Below are 15,116 nucleotides of genomic sequence, written 5' to 3'. Positions count from 1 at the left end.
TAGGCGTCTGGTCCTCCCGGGCTGTCGCTGCTTGCTGATTGGTGCATCTGGAAAAGAGCCATTGCCATTGGAGACGGTGTTTATCCCCCAGGGCGCCACAAAGGTTGCATTGTCACCGCTGTTGGGACACAAGAAACGAGTGAATGGAGTGGAAGCATTCACACCCTCCGAGCAGATTAACACTCATCTGCATTAAAGAGACACACACATTGGCTGGACTCGGCGCTGGAGGATTATTGTCAGACTGGCGCAATCCTCGCAAACGCCACAATTTTCTTGTTCCTTTATTATCATTATTTTTATCATTTTTAGTACTAGTAGAAATAGTTGTACTAATTAATTTATATATATATATATATATATATATATATATATATATATATATATATATATATATATATATATATATACACACACACACACACACACACACACACACACACACTCACATTATATATATATAATTTTTTTTTAAATAGTATAAATAGTATCGATAATAATTATTATTATTTGTAATAATTTTTCATTGTAGTAGTGGTGGAAATAGTTGAATTATTTAGCTTTATTATTATTAGATTATTTATTATTATCAATGTACTGTATCAGGGGGAGGCAACCTTTGAGAGGTGGAGATCTACCTGAACAATATAAAAAAGATCAAAGATCACCGGAGGGCAGTCTCCCCCCCCCCTTTTTTTTTTTGTAAAGAAATTAACTAGCAAGGCCTAATAGTAAGGAAAACTTAGAAAAATATAATAAAACAAAGTCACTGTAAAAATATAAACTTACACTACCTTAAAAGTGGACGGTGTCAGTGGGGCAGTGCATGGTGCCAGTAAAGTAGTGGACGGTATCAGTAGAGCAGTGGACGGTGTCAGTAGAGCAGTGGACGGTGTCAGTAGAGCAGAGGACGGTGTCAGTAGAGCAGTGGATGGTGTCAGTAGAGCAGTGGACGGTGTCAGTAGGGCAGTGGATGGTGTCAGTAGAGCAGAGGACGGTGTCAGTAGAGCAGTGGATGGTGTCAGTAGAGCAGTGGACGGTGTCAGTAGAGCAGAGGACGGTGTCAGTAGAGCAGTGGATGGTGTCAGTAGAGCAGTGGACGGTGTCAGTAGAGCAGAGGACGGTGTCAGTAGGGCAGTGGACGGTGTCAGTAGAGCAGTGGACGGTGTCAGTAGGGCAGAGGACGGTGTCAGTAGAGCAGTGGACGGTGTCAGTAGGGCAGAGGACGGTGTCAGTAGGGCAGTGGACGGCGTCAGTAGGGCAGAGGACGGTGTCAGTAGGGCAGAGGACGGTGTCAGTAGAGCAGAGGATGGTGTCAGTAGAGCAGTGGATGGTGTCAGTAGGGCAGAGGACGGTGTCAGTAGGGCAGTGGACGGCGTCAGTAGGGCAGAGGACGGTGTCAGTAGAGCAGTGGACGGTGTCAGTAGGGCAGAGGACGGTATCAGTAGAGCAGTGGACGGTGTCAGTAGGGCAGTGAACGGTGTCAGTAGGGCAGAGGATGATGTCAGTAGGGCAGTGGATGGTGTCAGTAGGGCAGTGGATGGTGTCAGTAGGGCAGTGGATGGTGTCAGTAGAGCAGAGGACAGTGTCTATTGGAGGTCTTTGGTGAAATATCAGTGGGTTTAAGCAGACGCCTGATGTCTCACTTTTGAAACAGATAAAGGAGACTAAGAACTGTGTCTTCAATCTCCTTTCTCTGTCACAGGGGTTGATTTACTAAACTTGGAGACTGCAAAACCTGGTGCAGCTGTGGATGGTAGCCAATCAGCTTCAGGGGTTGTAAAGGTTCAGTCATACTTACCTCCGCTGTGCAGTTGGTTTTGCACAGAGTGGCCCCGATCCTCCTCTTCTGGGGTCCCTCAGCGGCGCTCCTGGCTGCTCCTCTTCTCGAGTGCCCCATCGGAGAAGCGCTCTCCTTTGAGACACCCATGCGGGGGCGCTCCAGGGTCCTGCTTCTGCATCTATTGACACAGAAAGCAGGACTGGGCCCCGCCCCCTGCGCTCGCATCATTGGATTTGATTGACAGCAGCGGGAGCCAATGGCTGCGCTTCTACCAATCTATCCAATCAGGACACGGACACCGGCCGGAGCTGGGGTGCTCGTTCCTGTCCTGGGAAACACAGGGCTCAGGTAAGTATAATGGGGGCTCGAGAGAGGGGGGGCTGTTGAGTGACAGAAGGTTTTTCACCTTAATGTATAGAATGCATTAAGGTGAAAAACCTTGAGGGTTTAAAACCCCTTTAATTAGTCTTTACAAAAAAAATGTAAATTGATTGGTTTCTATGCAGAGCCGCACCAGATTTTCCACTCTCCAGTCATAGTAAATCAACCCCACAGTTCTCAATCTCCATCTCTGCAGCTTCAGCTGCACAGAATGAATGAACAGGAAGGGCTCTGTACAGTCTCCCTGGTCGTTCACAAACTGAAGCTTAGTAAACACAGTTTACAAGGCTTCAGTTATGAATGGACACAGGGGCGATCGGTACTGATCACTCACTGTGTTCATTCAAAGAAAGAAGGGGCTGGTAAATTACATATTTACCATCCCCTTTCCCACTCTCCATGCTTAAGATCCCCCCGGGCCCCGTAGCAGCCAGCGAGACATGAGAGGAGGGGAAGCCGGTAGTGCTGTGCCTGGGGGTGGATGTTGGGGCCGCAGAATAAAGGGGGACCTGGGCAGCAGGGGCGGCATTTACTGGTACCGATCCCCTGTATTTTCCTCCTGTGGCAGCTGAATGCTGGCAGGAGGGAGAGGAGGAGAAGCTGCCATTCAGCTGCATCTAACACATCTACATCTATATCTAGTATTCATACCCCTTGAAATGTTCCACAATTTGTCATATTACAACCAAAAATGTAATTGTATTTTATTGGGATTTTATGTGATAGACCAACACAAAGTGGCACATAATTGTGAAGTGGAAGGAAAATGATAAATGGTTTTCAACATTTTCTTACAAATAAATATGTGAAAAGTGTGGGGAGGAACATTTGTATGGCGCCCCCCCGGAGTCAATACTTTGTAGAACCTCCTTTCTCTGCAATTACAGCTGCAAGTCTTTTTGGGGATGTCTCTACCAGCTTTGCACATCTAGAGAGGGACATTTCTGTCCATTCTTCTTCTCTGCAAAATATCTCAAGCTCTGTCAGATTGGATGGAGAGCATCTGTGAACAGCAATTTTCAAGGCTTGCCACAGATTCTCAATTGGATTTAGGTCTGGACTGTGATTGGGCCATTCTAACACATGAATATACTTTGATGTAAACCATTCCATTGTAGCTCTGGCTGTATGTTTTGGGTCGTTGTCCTGCTGGAAGGTGAACCTCCGCCCCAGTCTCAAGTCTTTTGCAGACTCTAACAGGTTTTCTTCTAAGATTGTCCTGTATTTGGCTCCATTCATCGTCCCATAAACTCTGACCAGCTTCCCTGTCCCTGCTGAAGAAAAGCATCCCCACCACATGATGCTGCCACCACCATGTTTCACGGTGGGGATGGTGTGTTCAGGGTGATGTGCAGTGTTAGTTTTCCGCCACACATAGCGTTTTGCTTTTAGACCAAAAAGTTACATTTTGGTCTCATCTGACCAGAGCACCTTCTTCCACATGTTTGCTGTGTCCTCCACATGGCTTCTCACAAACTGCAAACAGGACTTCTTATGTCTTTCTTTCACCAATGTCTTTCTTCTTGTCACTCTTCCATAAAGGGCAGATTTGTGGAGAACACGACTAATAGTTGTCCTGTGGACAGATTCTCCCACCTGAGCTGTGGATCTCTGCAGCTCCTCCAGAGTTACCCGTCTTATCACTACTCTTCTCCCAGCCCCTCCCTCGCTCCACCAGCTGTCCAATGCCACACTCCGCCTCCCATTTGTGTCCACCCAACCCCACCCACACTCCAACCCCCTGCAAGCAATGCCTGCAAGGAGCGATGTGCAAGGGGTTTTGTGAGCAGCTGGGCGGGAGATATGAATCAATGGCTGCTATACAGTAGCTGCCTAATGCTGGCCATACACTATAAAAAAAATCGGCCCAACCCATTTTCGAAAAACGAACATTCGGCTGTGAGCGCAAACGATAGTGCCATCATGTAATAAATGATAAATCGTTCAGTGGACATAAATGAATGCAATTTTTGTTTGTTTTTTACATATACCTAGTGCAGACAGTTCGCACGGGAAACCCATTGACCGTTCAATTTATCGTTCGTTCGGCAGAAAATTTCCAAGCTTGTCCTTCGTTTTTTCAGCTCATAGACGTCCCAACGATTATCGATTTTGTGCCCATTAACTTTCTCTCATCCCTCTCTCTCTTTCTCCCCCCTCTTTCCCTGTTTCTCCCCCCTTTCTCTCTCTTCCACCTCTCTTTCTCCCCTCCCTTTTTCCCCTTTCTCTCTCATCCCCCCGATTTTTCCCCCTTTCTCTCCTCTCCCTCTTGCCCCTCACACTATCCCCCCTCCTGCTCCCCCTCTCTTCCTCTCTTTCACCCTCCTGTCTCCCCTCTTTAGCTACCCTCCCTCTTTCTGCCCCCTCAATTTTTTTCTCCCCCTCTATCTTTCTCCCATCTCTTTCTTCCCCCCCCCCCAGTCCCCCCCACAGTCTGTCCCCTTTTCTTCAGTCCCTCTTTTTTTCTTACAAACCCCCCAAACCCTTTTTTCCTCCCTCCATCCCCCTCTGCTCTCCCTATCCTTTTGCTCTCTCTCTTTCTTCCCCCCATAAATTTTCTCCCCCCCCCTCTCTCTCTCTCTCCCCCTCTCTTTTTCTGCTTATCCTCTCTCTCATCCCACTTTCTCTATCTTTGCCTCCCTCTCCCTCCTCCAACTCTTTTTTTCCCCCTTTCTCTCTCTCTCTCTCTCTCTCTCTCTCTCTCCCGTATCTCTCTTCTGATTATAAACAGACCAGTGTATAAAACGTACAGTATTGTGTCCGGGTACAGACTGGTCTGTATTAGGGTTGCGCCGATACTAGTATCGGTATCGGTGCCAATACCGAGTATTTGTACAAGTATCGGTACTCATAAAAATGCACCGATACCTGAAACTGATACTTTCAGACTCGGTTCTTTGAGCTGTCAGTGGGGTCTCCCCTGTTGACAGCTGAAGTGTTAAAGAAGTCCGGTAATTGGAGCTGTAAAAAAAAAAAAAAAAAAAAAAAAAAAAAAAAAAAAAAAAGCAGCCGGCAATGTTTATTAACAACATTGCTCAACCACTGAAACACTAAAATTAAAAGAAACATTGTTTCTTTTTGTATCTTTCTGTTTCTTCTGCAGATCAAAGGGCTGAACAAATGTTCCTCTGTTCAACCCCTTATTAACCCTTAATTTACTCTAATCAGCCCTAAATAACTCCCTATTCTCCTCCATTTCAATATTATTTTCCTGGTTTTTTTTTTTAAATTTGTTCACGTCTATTTTATAAACAGTTAAAACTTTTTTTTGTTTGTTTGCTTTGTAAGTTAATATTTTTACACATATATATTAACATATATTTACACAGTTCGGATTGAAAAAGCACAAAATTAAAAATAAAATAAATTTATTTAAATTTGTTAACAACTTTTCAGTGCTTTGTACCATTGCTGACAGCTGACGTGAAGACAAAACAGTTTGCGGTAGGTATCGGTAATTGGTATCGGTGAGTACTAAAAAAAAGTATCGGTACTCGTACTCGTTGCAAAAAAAAAAAAAAATGGTATAAATACATCCCTAGTCTATATATAATGTACAGTGTTGTGTATATATAATGTACAGTCTGTACCCAGACACCCTACTGTACATCATATACAGACCAGTCTGTACCCCGACACCCTACTGTACATCATATACAGACCAGTCTGTACCCTGACACCCTACTGTACATCATATACAGACCAGTCTGTACCCCGACACCCTACTGTACATCATATACAGACCAGTCTGTACCCCGACACCCTACTGTACATCATATACAGACCAGTCTGTACTGACACCCTACTGTACATCATATACAGACCAGTCTGTACCCTGACACCCTACTGTACATCATATACAGACCAGTCTGTACCCCGACACCCTACTGTACATCATATACAGACCAGTCTGTACCCTGACACCCTACTGTACATCATATACAGACCAGTCTGTACCCCGACACCCTACTGTACATCATATACAGACCAGTCTGTACCTTTACACCCTACCGTACATCATATACAGACCAGTCTGTACCCTGACATCCTACTGTACATCATATACAGACCAGTCTTTAGCCCGACACCCTACTGTACATCATATACAGACCAGTCTGTACCCTGACACCCTACTGTACATCATATACAGACCAGTCTGTACCCTGACACCCTACTGTACATCATATACAGACCCGTCTGTACTGACACCCTACTGTACATCATATACAGACCAGTCTGTACCCCGACACCCTACTGTACATCATATACAGACCAGCCTGTACCCTGACACCCTACTGTACATCATATACAGACCAGTCTGTACTGACACCCTACTGTACATCATATACAGACCAGTCTGTACCCTGACACCCTACTGTACATCATATACAGACCAGTCTGTACCCCGACACCCTACTGTACATCATATACAGACCAGTCTGTACCCTGACACCCTACTGTACATCATATACAGACCAGTCTGTACCCCGACACCCTACTGTACATCATATACAGACCAGTCTGTACCTTTACACCCTACCGTACATCATATACAGACCAGTCTGTACCCTGACATCCTACTGTACATCATATACAGACCAGTCTTTAGCCCGACACCCTACTGTACATCATATACAGACCAGTCTGTACCCTGACACCCTACTGTACATCATATACAGACCAGTCTGTACCCTGACACCCTACTGTACATCATATACAGACCCGTCTGTACTGACACCCTACTGTACATCATATACAGACCAGTCTGTACCCCGACACCCTACTGTACATCATATACAGACCAGCCTGTACCCTGACACCCTACTGTACATCATATACAGACCAGTCTGTACCCCGACACCCTACTGTACATCATATACAGACCAGTCTGTACCCTGACACCCTACTGTCATCATCAGTAGGGTGTCATATATAGACCAGTGTACAGCATGGTGTCGGGGGGGGGGGGGGGGGGGTGACACCATGTTTTGCCGCACCAGGTGATACCAACCCTTATGACGCCCCCGCTTACTAGCAGCAATATCCTTGCCTGTGAATCCCTTTTTGTGCAAAGCAATGATGACTGCACGTGTTTCCTTGCAGGTAACCATGGTTAACAGAGGAAGAACAATGATTTCAAGCACCACCCTCCATTTAATACTTCCAGTCTGTTACTCCAACTCAATCAGCATAAATAAATAAATAAGTGATTTCCAGCCTTGTCCTCGTCAATACTGACACCTGTGTTAATGAGAGAATCACTGACGTGATGTCAGCTGGTCCTTTTGTGGCAGGGCTGAAATGCAGGGGAAAAGTTTTTTTGGGGGGGGGATTCATTTTCATGGTAAAGAGGGACTTTGCAATTAATTGCAATTCATCTGATCACTCTTCATAACATTCTGGAGTATATGCAAATTGCCATCATAAAAACTTGACTTTGACTTTGTGAAAATGAATATTTGTGTCATTCTCAAAACTTTTACCCACAACTGTATCTGTTTAACTCTAAAAAACTGTGGTGATCACATATTTCTCTAGTCTCCAGCCAGGTCAGTGTCAGAGACTGTTGATGGAGATCATGTGTAGTGAACGATCTTGAAGATCATGGCATTCGTTGAGATAATGTCCTATGGTTCAACGGAATTTACTTTTGAAAGGAGAGTTTTACCAGATGCAAAGATCTTTTAGTAGGTCAAGTGGGAGACTAGTCTAGCTTGGTCACAACAAGTCCACTTGCCATCTGAGGCCATGGCATTGAGAGTATTCAGGTGTTATCATACAAACGGTTGTGAGTTTGAAACCGAGTGAAAGCTCTTGAAGATAATGGCATCTATTTGGACAATGTCCTATGGTCCTAGGGAATTGACCCTTAAAAGGAGCATTTTAGCAGATACCAAGAACTTGTAGTAGGTTATACTATAAAGAGCTGGTGTGGGATGGGTAGAGGTGCTACTCAGTCCCCATTAGTATGCACACAACAAAAAACAAAAATGACCATGGGACTTTTAAAGAGCACACCTCAAAAGATACCAAGTAAAATTTATAAATGATTTATAACACACATTTAAAAACAACGTGATACAGAAAGAAAAAAAAAATATATTAAATGTCATTATATTGGTCATTTTTGCATTTATGTAATCAACTTTTCCATGAGACCTGGATGTGTCACAAAGATGACTGTAAAATTCCCTTTCTGGACATAATGGTTCAAGAAAATGAGAACGGCCATCTGTCCAGTGGACTATATCGAAAGCCTACATCAGGCAACACCATTTTACACGTTGTGAGCGCCCATCCTCCACCCCTAGTACATTCTATACCAGGGATCTTCAAACTATGGCCCTCCAGCTGTTGCAGAACTACACATCCTATGAGGCATTGTAAAACTCTGACATTCACAGACATGATGGGAATTGTAGTTCCTGAAGAACTGGAGGGCCATAGTTTGAAGACCCCTGTTCTATACCCTATGGACAGTGCCTTCGGTTAAACCGTAATTGCAGCAGTGTTGTCATGAGTGAAGAGTTGTGAGTGCGAATCCTCAGGCTAACCACCTTTTCAGACTTCTTTATTGAACATTTAGGCAGCAGTTGAGATTGTGCCCTGTGGTTCAAGAAAATAGCCTGGTAAACTTTTTACCAGTTGAGAAGATCCCTTAGTAAACCAAGTAGGAGACTAGTCGAAGTCTGAGGGTAGCAATTCAGTACAATTTTTCGACATGAAGCTACTAATATGATAATACGACTGCTGGTTAAGGCACTCCTATTACCTTTGCTGGTGGTGTTGTGGGTATGGCAGTGGTTATATAAATACAAGGCTTGTGAGATTAAATCCTGAGGTGATCACCTCCTTGGTTTTATTTATTAAAGTTGCAGAACCTCATAGCAACCCATTGGTTTTCAGACCAGGTACTTGGTTACTGGGGGTTACTGCACTTTGTTTGTAGGCAGCAATTGAGATGGTGTCCTGTGATTCAAGGCAATGGAGTCTTGAAAGTGCACTCAGGAGGAGGCGAAGTGGGAGACTAGTCTAGGTCTGATGGCCAATGAAGTAAAATATTTGAAATTGAAAGCCCTAGTCATATGGTATTCCATGATATTAAAGCTCTAGTTCCGAAAACCACTTGTCGTCAGAGGAAATGCCCTTGTATGTATGCCACTGAGCTAGCAAAACAAGGTGGCAAGTTTGAATCCTTAGGTGGCTACCTTTTCAGATTTAGTTAATAAAGTTGCAGAAACCTTATGCAACCAAATCAACTTTGAGACGATGTGTCCTTCCATATTGTTTGCTATGTGTTATTGCATTTTGTAGGCAGCAGTTGAGATAATGCCCTGTGGTTTGAGGCCATGGACTCTTGAAGGTACAGTTTTTCCAGATGGGAAATTCCCCTAGGCCGAGTGAGAGATTTGTCTAGGTCTGATGGTAGCAGTTTAGTAAATTGTGTGAATATGAATCCACTAGTCATATGGTATTCCATTAAATTAAAGGTCTAGTTTTGAGTCCCACACCACCATCTGAGATGGGGTCATTGTATGTAACACGCTGGGCTAGCAAGTAAAATGGTTGCAAGTTTGAATCACCAGGTGACCACCTTTTCAGATTAATTTATTAAAACGAAAAAGTGTAGCGCTATAGGCCCCAAAATAAATTTAAAATGTGTCAAAACTAATAAATTGTATAGTCCTATAGATCAGGACAACACACAATATGCATATGTGAACAATATGTGAAAATATGTCACCACCTTAAAGTATAACCATAGAATATAAATTCCACCATAAAAGTAACAATGTGCTAATAAATCAAAAAACAATGTAGAATGAAAACACTGGTGATAAATATTAATTATCAATGCGAATATTAATAAAATATAATTGGGAGACCGTGAAGGTCCAATAGGTCGAACACCATAAAAGTTTGTAAATGAAAATGTTCTGAAACATAAAAGTCCACAATGTTGATTGTAGAAAAAAATGTGAAGGGAAAACCACCACCAGAGGTCTATGGAGGTTAAACACTAAAAATGGTAGATCAATAGCTCCCCAGGTTTTCAAGTAGAGAGAATCAACTGGATCTGGCAGGTGAGTGAGCTGTAAAAAAAACACGTGTGGACAAAAAATCTAAAGTGGTGCAGGGGCCATCACCGGAGACATCAAGAGGCTTACCGGAACTTAATGACTTGAAAAGACATACGTCATACAAGTCAGCAAGGCTTATTGACCAACTGGTCTGGATGATACGTCTCTTCAGATGTCGTCAGTATGTAGCAGAAGGAAAAATGGCTATACGACTTCCAAACCCATAAACATTCCGATAAAAGCCATACGACTATTCATCAAGGTTGCTCCATGGTGCTATGTGTACAGCGTTCCCATAGAGTACTATACACCATACATGTGTACACTCCCGCCACCACCTCTCATCCCCTTCTCACTGACACATGGTGGATTAATTTATTAAAATTGCAAAAATCCTAAAGCAACCAATCAACTTTCAGAGGACTTATTCGCTATGGATTATTGCACTTTTTAGGCAGTAGTTGAGTGCTCTGTGGTTCATGGCAATGGACTCTTGAAAGTAGAGTTTTACCAAATTGAAATTTCCTCTAGGCAGACTATTCTAGGGTCTGATGGTAGCAATTTAGGCAAATATTCAAATATTAAGCCCCTAGTCATGTATTATTTCATGATATTAAAGGTCTAGTTCGATGCTCCACCTGGTGTCTGAGACAAAGGCCCGGCATGTATGCCGTTGATCTCACAAGCAATAAGTTTGCAAGTTCAAATTCTCAAACAATCACTTTTTTATGTTTAATTCATTAAAGTTACATAAACCGAGGAAGCCCATAATAACCAATCAACTTTCAGTTTAATGCCCAAAGCAGAGCAAGCAGATGTCTAGTCAGAGATGTTTGTGGTGAAACAGCAACTATGTGCTTGATTGCAAAGAAGCATCTCTGTATAATGGGAGGTTAAGGAGTGGACCTTCTCCCTGTGTAACCATAATGTGGATGACCTTGGCACCGTGTGAATAAAGCCTCCATGAAATAATCTCAAGCCATGTAACCATGAAGTGGGGGTCCTTGAAACCATGTAAATGAAAACCACAAGCAGTGGATACTTTGCCACAAAGGGGACTGTGAACATAGAAAGCACAGGAGAGTTGGTAGGCTGAAGAAGAAACCCACAACCTCATAGGTCAACAAGTTCTACAGAGGCATCTGAGGAAGGAATTTTTGTGGGTTTTTTTTGGCATTTTACCAATGAATCTTATATTTTTCATCAACATGCCCTTCTCCTTCACAATATTTCTGGCCCAGGCCTGTGGTCACAGGTTCACTCAAGTCTAACCAATAGCAGTCCGCACCACCAACTTAGTCAAGTTCTGACCAATTCATCGCAGTTTTACAATTTCAATTAATCCGCCCTTCAAATGTGTCACCTACACCTGTGTGTAATTTAATCTCAGTATACATACAGCTGTTCCGTGAAGCCCTCAGAGGTTTGTTAGAGAACATTGGTGAACAAACAGCATCATGAAGGCCAATGAACACACCAGACAGGTCAGGGATAAAATTGTGGAGAAGTTTAAAGCAGGGTTAGGTTGTAAAAAATATCCCAAGCTTTGAACATCTCACGGAGCTCTGTTCAATCCATCATCCGAAAATGGAAAGAGCATGGCACAACTGTAAACCTACCAAGACATGGCCGTCCACCTAAACTGACCGGCCGGGCAAGGAGAGCATTCATCAGAGAAGAGCCAAGAGGTCCATGGTAACTCTGGAGAAGCTGCAGAGATCCACAGCTCAGGTGGGAGAATCTGTCCACAGGACAACTATTAGTCGTGTTCTCCACAAATCTGACCTTTATGGAAGAGTGACAAGAAGAAAGACATTGGTGAAAGAAAGTCATAAGAAGTCCTGTTTGTAGTTTGTGAGAAGCCATGTGAGGGACACAGCAAACATGTGGAAGAAGGTGCTCTGGTCAGATGAGACCAAAATTGAACTTTTTGGCCTACAAGCATAATGCTATGTGTGGTGGAAAACTAACACCGCACATCACCCTGAACACACCATCCACACTGTGAAACATGGTGGTGGCAGCATCATGTTGTAGGGATGCTTTTCTTCAGCAGGGACAGGGAAGCTGGTCAGAGTTGATGGGAAGATGGATGGAGCCAAATACAGGGCAATCTTAAAAGAAAACCTGTTAGAGTCTGCAAAAGACTTGAGACTGGGGCGGAGGTTCACCTTCCAGCAGGACAACGCCCCGAAACATCCAGCCAGAGCTACAATGGAATGGTTTAGATCAAAGCATATTCATGTGTTAGAATGGCCCAGTCACAGCCCAGACCTAAATCACATTGAGAATCTGTGGCAAGACTTGAAAATTGCTGTTCACAGACGCTCTCCATCCAATCTGACAGAGCTTGAGCCATTTTGCAAAGAAGAAGAATGGGCAGAAATGTCCCTCTCTAGATGTGCAAAGCTGGTAGAGACATCCCCAAAAAGACTTGCAGCTGTAATTGCAGAGAAAGGAGGTTCTACAAAGTATTGACTCCGGGGGGCGCCATACAAATGTACCCCCCACACTTTTCACATATTTATTTGTAACAAATGTTGAAAACCATTTATATTTTCCTTCTACTTCACAATTATGAGCCACTTTGTGTTGGTCTATCACATAAAATCCCAATAAAATACATTTACGTTTTTGGTTGTAACATGGGAAAATGTGGAAAATCTCAAAGGGTATGAATACTTTTTCAAGGCACTGTATATCTGTTAAGTGCAAATAAAAAAAAAGCCCATTGATCCTGCCAGAAATCTGGTTATCTTGAAGCTTCCTGTACATTCCGCCTCTGCTGCACTGTTATCAGTTACATTGTTTCCCTTTCTCTCGCCACTTTTCAATGTTATGGAGAGGAGGACAAGGGTCTGCGCCATCTCCTATCTCATTGCTTCCAGTTAGAAGAACTACAAAACCCCTCCATATATACAGTATGGTGAGTGTGGGTGGCCACCCTAGGAAGGAAAGGGTGTTACTGGAAGGGTCACCAAGGGGAAAACAAAGGGGGGAAAAGAAAACTGATACATGCAATAAATGTTCTTTTTGATTTTAGATACACTCAGATACACTTAGATACAGATTCATCCGGTATTCTTGTGCTGACTAGCGGGGGTGGGGGAAGGTTTGCATTGCTCAGTGTGGCGTCCTGCCATGCGTTGGTTCAGATCGATCCGCGTGGCTGGCGTTCGTTCCGCTGGCAGGAGATACGTTTTTCACATACGGTCACACAACAATGGAGGCATAAAACGTATTGGTATTGTGATTGGTAAAGCCCACGTAATGCACCCTATAGGGCTCCTCCACAGAGGGGGCTCAGCTGGGGCCCCTGCAGAAGGGACACATTAGCAGATGGAGAGCGGAGCCCCGGGGGGCTGGGGGTGGGGGGAGGGGAGGGGGCATCTGGGTCGGGTGAGATCAGGGGGTTGGACTGAGACTGGAGCACAGTGTGGCCCCCGGGGGTGATGTCCATGTCCCTGGCTGGGGGCAAAGTCAAGCTCCTGCCTGTGTCTGCCATCAATCCCTTCTCCAGCAAGGCATGAAAATCCAATCCAATGTTCTCCGCGCCATCACCCCCGACCGACACACAACCCCTCCCCCCACCACCGACATACATCCCTATGTGAGAAACCCCCAGAAGCCCCCTTTGTACAGCCAGACCAGGAACTGGAGCCGACCCCCCCCAATAGATAATAACCTAAAGAGGACCTGTCACTGACTTTACTGTCACTACATACAATAACAGGATCATTCTTCAGAAAAGCTCCGTCTTTTATCATTACAAAGCCGTTCCTGAGCTCCAATCACTGACTCTTCCTAAGATGATGTCATCAGTCTGCTGCAGGCAGGAGGAAGCATATCCTCAGTCTCCCCTCCCCCAGTGATCAGACTGTACATTGTTACTTTGTAGAAGAAGGAGGAAGCATTTCCTCAGTCTCCCCTCCCCCCAGTGATCAGACTGTACATTGTAACTTTGTAGAAGGAGGAGGAGGCATTTCCTCAGTCTCCCCTCCCCCAGTGATCAGACTGTACATTGTAACTTTGTATAAGGAGGAGGAGGCATTTCCTCAGTCTCCCCTCCCCCAGTGATCAGACTGTACATTGTAACTTTGTAGAAGAAGGGGGAGGCATTTCCGCAGTCTCCCCTCCCCCAGTGATCAGGCTGTACATTGTTACATAGGTAACACGCACATGGGATGCTGAGCTTCCCTGATTGATAGAACTGAAATCCAATGAAAAAGGGGCAGGGCTAGGGACGGTCAGGCTGCAGAAGAAAGGGGCTTGATGATGCTGGACGTCCTCCAGCCAGGAAAATAAGCGGGGCTCTATCTGACTTGCTGCAGCTTCTAATGCACATTGTGAGAAGCTCACAGTGTGCGGTGAAATCAGAGGAAGCCGTTTCTGTCCAGGAGAGGAGCAAGACTGAAGGGGGGGGGCTGGGGGGCTGGGAGGTTTTAAAGGCTGTAATGCACCTAAAATCCTTCCTGCTGCATTATTCTGCACACGTTGTGCGTTTGGTGCAACACAGCTGCCTTCTGGACATGCGCTGGGGTTTAAAATAACTGTCATTGCAACACAAGCATGCGCGGTACTCTGCCGCACGTTGTAATAACACACATGGATTACCGAGCCTTAATGCAATGCGGTGATGTGAATGAGCCCCAAACACGGGGGTACGGTTGAATTCTACAACATCTTCAGCTACAGACCCTCAAGCACACAAAGAGTTAATTGTCATATCCTTTGCTGTCCTCTGTCTGGTGTGTAAGCTCACCGATCGATCGGGGACAGTCAGCTGTGGTGAGGCCTGCAGACGACCTTCGCTGTGCCAAACGGAGCAGACAGCTGCTCCCATCATCTGCCTATAGGGGGAGCACACACAG

This window comes from Aquarana catesbeiana, linkage group LG12 (genome assembly GCF_042186555.1).
Source record: "Aquarana catesbeiana isolate 2022-GZ linkage group LG12, ASM4218655v1, whole genome shotgun sequence".
NCBI lineage: Eukaryota > Metazoa > Chordata > Amphibia > Anura > Ranidae > Aquarana > Aquarana catesbeiana.
This window is presented reverse-complemented; position numbering follows the sequence as displayed.